Genomic DNA, 13,960 nt, shown 5'->3' with positions numbered 1-13,960 from the left:
CAAAGACAGAGCTAACTAATCCTCCTAAACCTTCTTCAGCTATTACTTCTTCCATTTCTGATGATGAGAATCCCACACAATATGATTCTTCATCGGAATCAGAAGCAAACAGTGTCTGCGCTACAATTTCATCACTAACCAGAGTCTGCTATCTCACTGCTGCTTTTGGATCTCACTCTTTTGTCTTGCATGACTCAGCCTCTCCTTCCCTCACCTCCAAAACTACAGGGTCAGAAACAGGTGGTGGCGGTGCATCATCTTTAAATTTCAGTTTTTTTCTGGATGGAACTGCCTGCCCCTCCAGAGATTTTAGATTGGCACAGCTTCCTTTTTAACTTTAATGGGGGACTGGCAATGCCTTTTGAAGTGCCTCCTCTGCAATTGCCTCCTCTGCCAGTCCCAATCACTCGACCACGTCTAGCTTTCCCTGACATCATGGATTTAATGTCACTGCCTACTAGGGATTTCAACTAAAATAATTATTTCTTTATTGGTGACTGAACACCTCTGTACCAATATATGTGAGTGTGTAAAACTACATATACACACACACACAGAAAATCTGGAAGCCTGAGCAAGCCCAATTCCTACAGTGAAGCTGCTTATTCTTTGAAAATACCAACTCCCAGACAGCTACTGCAACTCTCACATTATCTCCCACCCACACCACCCAAATGCTGCCTGCAACCTACCCCAGGGGGTAAGATCAGCAGCAAAATGCAACTGCTGGCAGCTTGTCTCAGTGAGAGAGACAGAAAGACAGTCTGAGTTGAATTAAAAAAAAAGTGTAGTAATAAAAGCCTGGCTGGCACATAGCAAAAAAGATAAAATATATTTTTCAATGGAAAATTCTATCAAAGTAGCAAGCACAAGCAGCAATAGCAATTGAATACAGATTTGAGACACTCAGGCTAGCTCTGAGTAAAGTCACCTCCCCAGACAATACCCGAGAAAAAGTGTGTGGCACGCCCTGTGCTTAAGTTATAATAGTAGAGTCAGCAGGAACAGCATCACAGAGCACTGAGAGCAACGATTGGCTGCATTAGAAAAATGCTTAACTCTGATACAATGTCATTCTGGTCTCCTTGCCAACCTGTCTGACCCACTCTGTGACAGGGCTGTGAGGTCACTTATGACTCACAGGAAAGGGCTGGTTGTTGCAATGGATACTCCCACATGGCCTTCTATTTCAATCGGCCACTAAGAAATCACTGCAAACCAAAATAATGAAACTAATATGATATGTTTCATTCATGGGGGATCGCCATGTGTTTTGCGAACCCATGAATACAATGAATAGGGACTTATGCATTGCAGATTGCACATTTGTTGAAAACAAATGCACATCCCTAGTAAAAAGAGCTTGTGGTTTTTCTCTGTCCAGCCATCCCATCCATTTATAATGCAGTTGTCACAGGGAAGGAACAGAAGACAGGCAATGACAGACAAAGTGAAACCATAAGCGGACTGGTTGCTATGGAGTCATTGCCTCTGGAATAAGAGTACTGGGAAAAGGTGGGATGGACAGAGGCCCTGGGCCTTGACAGCCTGGATCCAAATGAGGGAGAGCAAGACCCAAAGACTAAACTGCCTGAACCTATTTGGGAATAATGAGTCAGCGAACTGCCCTTCCTCTGGGCTGGCCTGCTAACACCGCCATGATGTGAGGATGCATGGGCCTGGAGTCTTGGCAGTTGGTTTGAGCCCTGACTGAGGCAGAAGAGCCTCTGTTGCTTCCTCAGCACCTGGCCTGATGGAAGCCAGATCATTGAGGACAGACTGGAGGAAAGGAAAGAGAGGACAAAGAAGAGGAGAAGGGGGCAGTTGGAAGAAGAGGGAGAACAACTGGTAGAGGATAGGGAAAAATGGAATCCAGGAAGAACCCTGGAGGGTGTTATAGGCTGAAAATTGAGAGGGAAAAGTAGGGGAAGGGAAGGCATAAGTTAGGGGAGGGCATAAAATATGGTCATTTAAGTTTCCATTCATTTCAACATTTGTTGAAATAGTTCGATGAAGAAACAAATACAATCACAATAAATACAATTTACTGTACTGTAGCTTCTTTATTTGCTGATTTAATATTATGCAAGCATTATTGACAATTAGAATATAATAGCTTTATGGGCAGCCCTCTAGCCTTTCTGCATAAGATGCACTTACTTTTGTAATTCAGAAACAGATACCTTGGAGGTCTTTAAATCTTTCAGTACAGGCTGCCATTTATGACTTGCTGAAGTAACTCTATAGATAATTAAAATCAGCTGCAGGGGTAGAGTCATCGCTGGATAATTCTCCTGGCTATATATTGCTGTTTTAGGCTTCTGTTAATTTTTTTTTTCTTTTTAATATTTTTTCATAAATCATAAAAGGAAGCTATTTTTCTTTTTTTTTTCTTTTTGCTGTTACATTAACTTTGAAAATGATTCTGACATCTCAGAAATTAGTTTCCCCTGCATTTGAATGGATCCCATTGGTCTCTCTATGGAAAGCTAGAAAAGATAATTCAAAGGCAGCTTTATGAAAATTGCAGAGATTGCATAAGGTAAGGCAAATGTAAAATGCTAAGGGGTGGGGGGCATGGCTGTGGTGCGAGCGACAATTTAGAAGAGCCTCACTGGGTCAGAGTATGAAACATATTCCTTCTCTTTTATATTAGACCATCTTCCAAGGAAAAGTTTCAGACCACCAGCCCTGTAAGAGAGGCTCACACAAACTGAACCCAGTTTTAGCTTCTGGCTCCAGGTAAGTCCTCAGTGAAGTGCAGTCCCACAGATGCAGGTATAGGGTATTGATGCATATCTTTCATGGTAGACCTGCTCCTGCCTGGCACAAAAAAAAAAAGACATTTAAAAATTAGTAGTTTCTTCTTCCAAGTTGTTGGGAATGTGGACCCTTGAGCCAAGATGAGGTTGTTGCTACCAACCTCATCTCCTGCTGGTCTTCATCGTCGGGAGGCGGCTTTGGAGAAGACGACCCCACAGGATCTTCACCTATACTGGTCCTCATTCCCCGCAAGTTGAGCCCTTAGGTACCGGAACCAGCAAGACTTAGGAATGGGTCTTCCTCCCTGTCAAGGCGTTGAACCGTTAGTCGAGAGGCAGAGAGTTGAATGGACCAGAGGTCAGGGCAAGCAGTGTACAAGCAGAGACGAGGTACCAGGCTGGAGTCAGGGCAGGCAGCATACAAGCAGAGATGAGATACCAGGTTGGAATCAGGGCAGGTGGAGGTCAAGCGGAGTCAATGAAGCAGGGCAAGAACCAGACAGTCAATCCGAGGGGACGAGGAGCAAGGAAGGAACTGGAGGCAAGGAACAGGAATGCAGGAACCAGGAATCAGGAGTGAGTACCAAGGCAGGAATGCAGGAACCAAGGCAGGAGTCAGAAACACAGACAACTTGTACTCAAGATGAGCAGGACCCGTTGCTGAGGCGAAATGGAGGTGGCAGGGCCAGGTATAAATACCCAAGGCATCTGATGTCATCTCCTCGGGACAAGGAGAGTTTTCCCGCTGCTGGCCCTTTAAATTCCCAGAAGGGACATGCCAGTGTGCCTAGGGGATGGGCAAGTAGGCAGAGCATTGGCGGCGAGTGGGGACGCCACGAGAGCAGACCATGGCTGCGGCTTTTGGCAGGAGGAGATGGCGACGGGGGAGGCCAGCATGGGCTTACTGCCCATCCAGGTAAGGGGGCCTGGTCACGGTCTAATGAGGCTGGGAACCCTAACAGTAGCCCCTCCTTTATTCCCCCTCTTAGAAGGTCCAGGCGTTCCCGGATGAGAGGTCTGAAACTGCTGGAGTTGAGCCTTATCGAGTATGTTGGGCTCCCAAGTGTTCTCGTTAGCTCCGAAACCTTCCCAGGCAATTAAGTATTCCCACCTTCCGTGATGCTATCTTACATCCAGGATTTCTTTGCCTTGGTATATTTGTTCTTCCTCCACCGAGACATCCTGGGGTTCAGTAGAGACAAATGGAATGTATTGTGTATCTTCAGGGAGGAGGGTAGTCTCAGTAGGTATGTGACAGGGCCGACTCATTCGGTGACAGAGAAGCGCCCAATCTACCGGGGGACCAGCCTCATTGAAGGAAAGGCAGATGTGGAGAGTACTAAGCCACAAATGGTCCCCAGAATTGAAGAGGGGTGTGGACCGTCGATGTTTGTTGGCCACCTTCCTTGCTTCCTCCGCTGCCCGGCGGAGATTGTTCTGTGTGCTGGTCCAGAGAGAGAGAGCTGTTGCTGGGCAGCGAGCTGAGCTGTGTGGAGGGCACTGAGAGAGGTGAGAGAGGGTGTGAGAAGTGGTGGGGCCGGTGGCCTGCCATAGACTTACATGAACGGTGAAGAACTGCTTGCGGAGTGGATGTGATAGTTATATGAATACTCTTCCCAAGGAAGAATGACGGCCCATTCATCTTGTCTACTGTAGATGAAGGAGCAGAGGAAGGTCTTTAGAGTCCAGTTGATACGCTCAGACTTGCTGTTGCCCTGCAGGAGGTATGTGGTGGTGAAGTTGAGCTGGATACCAAACTTCTTAAACAGTGATCGCCAGAAGTTACGAACAAAAGAACATAAAACATACCATACTAGGTCAGACCAAGGGTCCATCAAGCCAAGCATCCTGTCTCCAATAGTGGCCAATCCAGGCCATAAGAACCTGGCAAGTACCCAAAAACTAAGTCTATTCTATGCTACTGATGCTAGTAATAGCAGTGGCTATTTTCTAAGTCAACTTAATTAATAGAAAGTAATGGACTTCTCCTCCAAGAACTTATCCAATCTTTTTTAAACCAAGCTATACTAATTGCACTAACCACATCCCATGGCAACCAAATCCAATGTTTATTTGTGCATTGAGTGAAAAGAACTTTCTCCAATTAATTTTAAATGTGCCACATGCTAACTTCATGAAGTGCCCCCAGTCCTTCTATTATCCGAAAGAGTAAATAACCGATTCACATTTACTCATTCTAGACCTCTCATGATTTTAAACACCTCTATCATATCCCCCCCTCAGCCATCTCTTCTCCGAGCTGAACAGTCCTAACCTCTTTAGTCTTTCCTCATAGGGGAGCTGTTCCATCCCTTTTATCATTCTGGTTGCGCTTCTCTGTACTTTCTCCATCGCAAATATATATTTTTGAGATGCGGTGACAAGAATTGTACATAGTATTTAAAGTGTGGCTCACCATAGAGTAGGGATGTGAATCGTGTGCTCGATCGTTTTAACGATCTGGATCAGCTGTGGGGAGAAAAACATCTGATCGTCATGATATTTTTTTTTTTAAATCGTTTTTCCGATGAGTGCGCCCTAACGGAAGGTTAGTGCACACTATCAAAAATTGTTATTTAATGGTTTAAAAGTAACATTTGAGGAAATGTTCGTTAACTAGAGGTATCGTTCTGCATCCCCATTGGCTGCCACCACCTTGGAGACAGCCAATGGGAACATAGAACCATATATTTAACTAATTGTTTTTTGTGCGCACTAAATCACGGTTAGTGCACACTAACTCAGTGCGCAATAACTGCGATTTAGTGCGCACTAAGCCACGCATGCTCTGTGCTGTCCCCCGTGGCCATTTTGCTACCAGATATAGCACGCACTAGCCAAAACAGAAAAGTGCCAGCAGGCTGCAGCACAGCAGCAGTGACAGTGCCAGTGACAGTGCCAGCACCCAGCTATAGCCTAGCCACTGCCAGTAGCCTAGCCAGTCTAGCTTCAGCCTGCTGTTTAAATTTAACCACTGTAAGTATAATAAATTAATAATAAACTTTTTTGTTTAGCTTTTCTATAGTATGTTAATGTTTTGAAGCTCAGGTTGCAAGTTTCTTTATTAAATGTTTTGTTTCACTAAAGTAGCATATTAAATAGAGAAGTACTTAATTTCATTTTATGTAAAGTTTCTTTAGTTTAATACACAAAGTACTTCATTTTATTTTATGCTACTCTAGCATAAGTTTAACACAGGAAATGCAAACTTGAGCACAGTGAATTTGGGGGGGGGGGGGGGGGAGGAATGTGAAGGGGGAGACAGCCCCTGCATTCAGCAGCTCTGATTTTCTGAAGAGATCTGACCTTCAGAGATCAGGGAGTGGAACTGCTTGGCCCTTCACCTCCACCTCCACCTTTCCCTTCCCTTCCCCTTCTCTCTCCCATATACCAGCAGTGTGTGTGTGTGTGTGGGGGGGGGGGGGGGGGGATGTGAAGGGGGAGACAGCCCCTGCATTCAGCAGCTCTGATTTTCTGAAGAGATCTGTCCTTCAGAGACCAGGGAGTGGGACTGCTTGGCCCTTCACCTCCACCTTTCCCTTCCCTTCCCCTTCTCTCTCCTATATACCAGCAGTGGCGGGGGGGGGGGGGGGGGGGAGAGGGATGTGAAGGGTGGGATACTTCAGCCCTTTGCATTCTGAGCTTCTGAACTTACTTTTTTTCATCTTTTTTATTTTCTCAATGTAGATGGATCGTGACAGGGAGTCAGAGTCTGCCCAACCGTCCTCCTCCAAGGTGGCAGCTGATCAGTCCAGGAAGCCCCGCTTCACACAGGCTGATGTGGACCTCCTAGCCCCGCTACTCCTCCTGGATGAGGAGAATCTATACACACCCCCCCCCCCCCAGGCAGCAGGCATAACCTGCAAAGGGAGTCTGCTGCCTGGGTGGCTCTCCAGGAGGAGTTCTGCCGGAGAGCCTCTTACCTGCGTGAGATCGAAGATCTCAAGAAGAAAGGTGAGAGATAATGTTATCACTAGTGGTATATTAATATTATTTATATTTATTGTTTTGAAATGGTGGTATTTGTATTTGGGAATTTGGAATGCCACATTGAAAGATAGCTAAGTATTTTTTTATTAATGAATTTTATATATGCATAAAAAAAATAACCTAGTAGGTCAAGGCAAAACTTGGGCATGTTGTGTTTGTAATTAATTTATTAATCAATTAATGTTATTCTATTTCCTTTCTCCCTCTAATTCTCAGGTCGGCATCTGAGACTTCATGCGTGTGATTGGCTTCAGGATGTCCGCAGGACTTTATTGCGTCCTTTGCCTGGTAGGTTGTTTTGAAAATACTACACAAGTACACAAATATTATTCAATTAATTGTAATGGAATTTGTGTTTAATAATGTTTGTGTCAGATCTAATTCCTCTTTTTAAAATTTTAACTGTTGTTCTCTGAAATTTGATCTGTGTCTTCGTACAGAACCACACACCAACAGGGAAGAGGCGGGGCTTCCTGGGCCCAGTAGCTGCCAGCAGAGGAGGACGGAGGGAACCATCACTGGTGGGCCAGGTAATATTATTAGATAATTGAGCCCTGACCAACGTGCTGCAAATGTGAATTGGGGGGGGGGGGGGGGAGGAATGTGAGACTGAGGGAAGGGGGTATCAGTCAGTGAGAGGGGAGGGAGGCAGTGGGAGAAAGAGGATGAGTGAGGAAGAAGAAGTGTAGCAGAGTGTCATGTTAAAAAATGAACTGAAAAACATTTTAATGTAGCCCGTTTTCACGGGCTTAATGCCTTATATTTTGGGCCACAGGGTCAGTTCGTATGTACTAGTAGTAGTAGTGTGTCTGGTATCTGTCTGAGGCTGAAAAACAAAATTATTGTTTGTGATCAGTCAGTTATATAGGGTGGGATAGATGTATATCTATGTTATATATTTATATAATATTATCTAATTATCTAGAATGATATCCCTCCACTCTCCCTCTCTGATGTTGTAGAATATAAACTCATTTTTCTAAAACCGTGTAATTTAGTAAACTAAGGGGTTGAATTTATTTTAATATTATAAACTTGCTGGCGCGTACAATATTTGCTTATTTATTTCACATATATGTATTGTTCTATATCTTATGTTGAATTTTTTTACATTTCTTTACAGGTCAAGAAGAGGCAGCCACAGCCACCAGTGCCACTGCCAATGCTGGAATGGAGGCAGCCACAGCCAGGCCCAGCAGCAGCACCAGCACCAGCAGCACCACTGCTGCTTTACTCCCTGCAGGATCTCCTCCAAGCTGAGTATGCACTGCGCATGCGCAGTTTGGCATGCTGAAGGAGATCCTGCAGGGAGTAAACAGCCTCAGGGCTAATTTTGATACTCATTCCAAGGATGTGGAGAGGAGGCTGTCAGCTATGGAGGAGGCCTTTAAGGAGCTGAAGGCACAGGTATCTCCTCCTCACGAGATGCCTCGTGAGGAGGAGATGCCAGTACCCTCTGCTCCAGAGCAGGATCCTCCTCCTGGGTTGCCATCCTCCCCTCCACATCCTTGAGTAATGAGTATCAAAATTAGCCCTGAGTGGGGTTCTAAACCCATAATGGTTTTTTATATTATTATTTTGTCATTTGAAAGTTATATTTTTATAACAATAGTATTTATTTTCGCTATATTTTTGGAGTTCATAAAATGTTTTTAATTTGAGAAATATTAGTGGACTCAATTATTATAATGTGATATTGACAACTGTCCTGTGCTTGATTATGTTCATAGATGTCTTTCTGTATTTATATTATTTTATTACTGTACTATATATTATTTAAAGAAGTTATTGAACTTATTCTTCATTATTATTATTACTAAATGAAGTAGTATGGTACTAAATTTACAGAGAACAAATATGTACGTAATCATATTATATATATAATCCATCGCAGCTTATGGGCTCTAGGTGTTAGATGGATATAAGTAGTACTTTTAAGACTTATCCAGCTACGTAGTGACACGCAACTACTATACCCAGATATTTTTACGTCTAACTTAAAAAATATATGTGTGGATATTTTTGTTAAGGGCCACGGCAGACCGCGACCGGGACCGGGTGTCATGGCCACCGGCCGCGGTCGGCCGCGACGTAGGCAGCACCAGGGGCAGTAAGCTTCACTCACCCGGTTCGCCGGGGTTAGTTGCGGGGTCTGCCGGGGAAAGCTGCCCTTCCTGCTCCTCCCTTGACTGCCGCCATCGCCGAGCTGGCAGCGAGGATCCGCGGCCATCTGACTCCTCCCCCTGTGCCTCATAGGGCCGCGCACGCGGCTGCAGGATATTCTTAAAGGGGCCATGACAGGAAGTGTCATGGCTCCCCCTGATGCTCCTCCTCCTGCTTCCTGTATTTAAGGCAAGGGCTGAGCAGTCAGTCCTTGCCTTGGTATTAAGGTTCCTGCCTTGAGTGTGTTCCTGGCTCCTGGTTCCTGTTTCTTCGTCCCGTCTTCTCTCCTGCTCCGTGGACTGATTCTTGGCTGCTGACTTGGACTGGTGTTCGTGGTTTCTCCTGGTTATCCCTGGTTTGATTCTGGATTCTTCTTTGGCTTGACCCCGGTACGGATTCGGACCCTTCTCCTGTCTCGACCCTGGCACGGCTTCGGACCCTTCTCCTGCTTTAACCCTGGACTGGATTCGGACCCCGCTGGTATTTTGAACTTTGGACTGGACTTGGACTTCTCTTTGATTCCATCCTCAAGACTGTCACGACCTGATGGAGGTGCCAGCCATCTGGAACCCACGACCTGCAGGAGGCGCCTGCATCCAGACCTCTTACAGTCTTCAGAGGAATCGCCTAAGTCCCAGTGGCCGGACCCCTACGGGCTTCTCCTGGGGGGGTCGCGTGCTTCCAGGGTGAAGTCTTCTAGCAAGAGTCTTCGGTTCGCAAGGCCTCGCCCTTCGACGGTAGCTATTACCGTGAAACAAGGGTCCACTTTCATAACATTTTTCTTGCAAAATTTATATGCTTTTATCCCCCATAAATTGGGATTTATGTGTGCTTGTCAAGAGATTTTCTAACATGCACACAGCAATGAAATTACCAGTGTTATCAATTAGTCTTTCAGTTTCCAGTCCATCTGCAACTCATCAAGATCAGCCTCAGCTTCCCCCATTTCCCCCAGACCCCCACCTAGTCAGTATTTCACTTTTAAGACTTATAAGATCACTTACTCCAGATACAGAGCGAGAGTAAATATTAAGTAAGCTTCCAAATCTACACACATACAGTAAATCTCTTATAAAATAGCGACTTACATACATAAATGTTGGCCTCCACTTGGGAACACCTGGACTATCCCTTTTTTTCACACGTGTAGATTTACTCATGTTGTACTATATAAACAAGTATATGCTATTTACACACGCAAATGCTGTTTTTTATTAATGCAACTTGAAAATTCAGCTTAACATGTATTTGCTCAGCAGGGAGAAATATTTAAATCTTGGCCAGAGAAAGCCTTTGAATACTGACCACAGGGAGGTTAAGTAACTCATGACACTTAGTGGAGATGGTTTTGATTTAGGCACTTACTTAGGTGGTCAAGCTTTATTTATAGAGAGTGAGACAAATTGGTCCCTATAAACCAGGGCTTCCCAAATAACCACTCAGCCGGATTTTATGCATGATGTAAATTTGCATATACTGAGTCCCCATGATATGCAAATGTATCTCATGCATATTCATTGTGGATATTCTGAAAATCCAACTGGCTGTGGAATCCCCAGGACCGATTTGGTAAGCTGAGCTGTAAACTGTCTCAGCCTGAAAAATAAACCATGCCCCTATCACAGTATGATACACATTAACTGCTTAGAGACTATGGTCAAAAATACTTTAACTGCCTGTTTTCTAACAGCTGCTAAAATACTAGCACACAGTTGGTAGACACAAATTTAGGTTTCTTTCTTGCATATACAAAGTCCTTATTCATCAAGCTGACAAGATAGATGATAACAGCAGACACCTGAGGTGAAGAGGCAGGGGCAGTTCTATCATGAGGCAGTGCTGCTGAATGCTCCATCCTGCTGCATCCCCAAATGACCTTGCATCCCCATCCTAGACAAGAGACTCACTCCTCCTCCCAGTCACAGCAAATTTTCACATTCTCTAGCAGGTTCATTTTGATGAAAACCAATTCCTCTACTAAATCTGGATTCAAACGTGCACGGTGTGGACTCACAATGTTCCCTGTCAATGAAAATACTCTTTCTTTGCACACTGGTGGGTGGGCAGCAAAGAAAGTGTTGTGCTACTATGGTAAGATTAGGCCACATTGAAGCTTTTTCTGCCCAATATCTCAGGGGATCTGATTCCATGCTCTGAACTGGCTCAGAGAGAAAATTCTTCACCTGAATTTCTGAAACCTTCTCTTGCAGGTATTGCTGCTGGTTAGCAGCAGCACCAGTCACAATTCTGCCAAGTCTTGCTCTTGCTTTTGAAATAGCACCAATTTGATGAAATTTGGGAGGAGAATGGGGTGTCATCATGAGAGGGGAGCAGCTGGTGGAACTGGAAGCAGTTGAGCAGGATGGAGTGGGAGGAGTTGAAATATTTTCAACCATTTTAATCAACTTCTGTTTCCAGTATTCAAGAGTATTGCACTTGAGAGCAAAATTGCCTTTCACACGTGGGTCACACATAGCAGCTAACATATAGCTATCCCTTTCCATTAGGTTTCAACCTTTTCTGTACTTGCTCTTTTAAGCATTTCACAAGCTGCAGCACTTCCTTTGACAAATCTGTCTGATGCAGAAATTCCTCTAATACCTAGTCCAGATCATATATTACAGGGATGATATCACCTAAACTGGCCTTAGCTGCACTTAGTTCATCAGTATATTCTTTGAAAGGCTTGAGGACATACACCATCTGTGCAATGTTTGTCCAGTCCTGACATCCAAGTGGATTTTCCAATCCAATTTCTGATTCCATTGCCAAATCATGCAGAGGTGTCTGTTGTTCAGACAATCTCTCCAACATAAGAGGACTTGAATAATGTTAAGTACCTGTACCTATGGTTGCTTGTATTGTCTCACATGAATAATATGACAACTTCGTATCATATCAATTTGAATTACTAGGAATCAGAAAACACATAATGTTATATGGAAAATGTTCACATACTCACATGAAGTGAATTTTTGCCTTAAGGAATTTTTTCTTGCAAATAAAAAATGAAAAAATATTGTGGGATAAGATACTAAAATAAATTAAAAAATATTGTCAAAAAATAAACATGAAAGTAAAAGTGTTAATAATATTGAGAATATTAAAATCATTATTAAAAAAACATTTCCTGCCAACACTAGAATGAGAGAAATTGAAGAAATGATAATTATTAAACTTGCAACAAAGCAACAATCTGTAATGTACATAATCTTTGTACTTACTGGAAAGTTGGCTCAATGTGGAGACAGTAATTTGCCAATCGGAGTATGATTAATGTTTTGAAATTACAAATAGCACTCTTAGTGCAATAAGTATCTGAAACAGAACCATGAATGTAATCCAGTAAGTGACAGTGGGTCTGTTTAAACTGAAAATATTATAAAGGTGATGACAACTATATAGTTATTCGTATAAGTGTACCAGCCACAGGTACCATGTTAAAAGACCTTTAGCGGCAATGCTCACTGGGTAAGGCACCAATACAGCACAAATATAAATGTATTGTGGTCTTGATGAATGGCATCGGGTGCCGGCATGATTTTTTAAAAAACATGCTGTGGTTAACCCAAATTAAAGTATGAGATAGCTAACAGAAAAAACTGCAGCTAGGGACATATTCGAAAATGGAATCACTACTAAAACATGAAAGACACTAAATTCCTTAATTCAATGTAACGAGCACTAGTGATATATTAAAAGGGAGATGACAGCGTTTTCAACCACGAATGTAAAAAGCAAAAATAAGTGCCTTAAATATATGATAATCTTCACGGTGAGTGACAGCGGGTCTGTTCTAACTAAAAATATTATAAAGACATGTCAACTGTATAAGTATGCCAGCCAAAGCATGTTAAAAGAACTTTAGCGGCAATGCTCACTGAGTAAGGTGCCAGAACAGCACAAGCATAATCGTATTTTAGACTTAAGAATGGCATCAGGTTCCGGCATAATTTTAAATCATGCTGAAGCTATCCCAAAAAGTAATATAAAAAAACTCCAACCTTTTTCGAATATGCCCCTGGATTACATTAATGGTTCTGTTTCAGATACTTATTGCACTAAGAGTGCTATTTGTAATTTCAAAACATTAATCATACTCCGATTGGAAGTACAAAGATTATATGCCTTACAGATTGTTGCTTTGTTGCAAGTTTAATAATTATCATTTCTTCAATTCCTCTCATTCTAGTGTTGGCAGGAAATGTTTTTAATAATGATTTTAATATTCTCAATATTATTAACACTTTTACTTTCATGTTTATTTTTTGACAATAATTTTTAATTTATTTTAGTATCTTATCCCACAATATTTTTTCATTTTTTATTTGCAAAAAAAAATTCCTTACGGCAAAAATTCACTTCATGTGAGTATGTGTACATTTCCCATATAACATTATGGGGTAGATATTCAAAGGGGTACGCGCGCACGATACGCGCGTACCCCCTGAAAACCTACCCCAAACCCCCCCTGCGCGCGCCGAGCCTATTTTGCATAGGCTCGGTGGCGTGCGCAAGCTCTGGGAAGTGCGTAAGTCCCGGGGCTTGCATGGAGGGGCATGTCGGGGGCGTTCGGAGGCATGCCGCGAGTGACGTGGCGTTTCGGGGGCGTGCCGCGAGTGCCGTGGCATTTCGGGGGTGGACCCGGGGGCGTGGTGCCGGCCTGGGGGCATGGTTGAGGCCTCCGGACCAGCCCCCGGGTCAGGTGATGGCGTTCCAGCAGCCCGTTGGCACGCGCAGATTTTCGCCTGCTTTCCGCAGGCGTAAATCTGCCAACAAAGGTAGCGGGGGTGTTTAGATAGGGCCTGGGGGTTGGGTTAGGTAGGGGAAGGGAGGGGAGGGGAAGGTGAGGGGAGGCGGAAGGAAAGTTCCCTCCGAGGCCGCTCCGATTTCGGAGCGGCCTCGGAGGAAACAGGCAGCGCGCACTGGGCTCGGCGCGTGCAGGTTGCACAAATGTGCACCCCCTTGTGTGTGCCGACCCCGGATTTTATAAGATACGCACGGCTACGCGCGTATCTTATAAAATCCAGCGTACTTTTGTTCGC

This window comes from Rhinatrema bivittatum, chromosome 9, assembly GCF_901001135.1.
Source record: "Rhinatrema bivittatum chromosome 9, aRhiBiv1.1, whole genome shotgun sequence".
NCBI lineage: Eukaryota > Metazoa > Chordata > Amphibia > Gymnophiona > Rhinatrematidae > Rhinatrema > Rhinatrema bivittatum.
Note: the sequence above shows the minus strand (reverse complement) of the source record.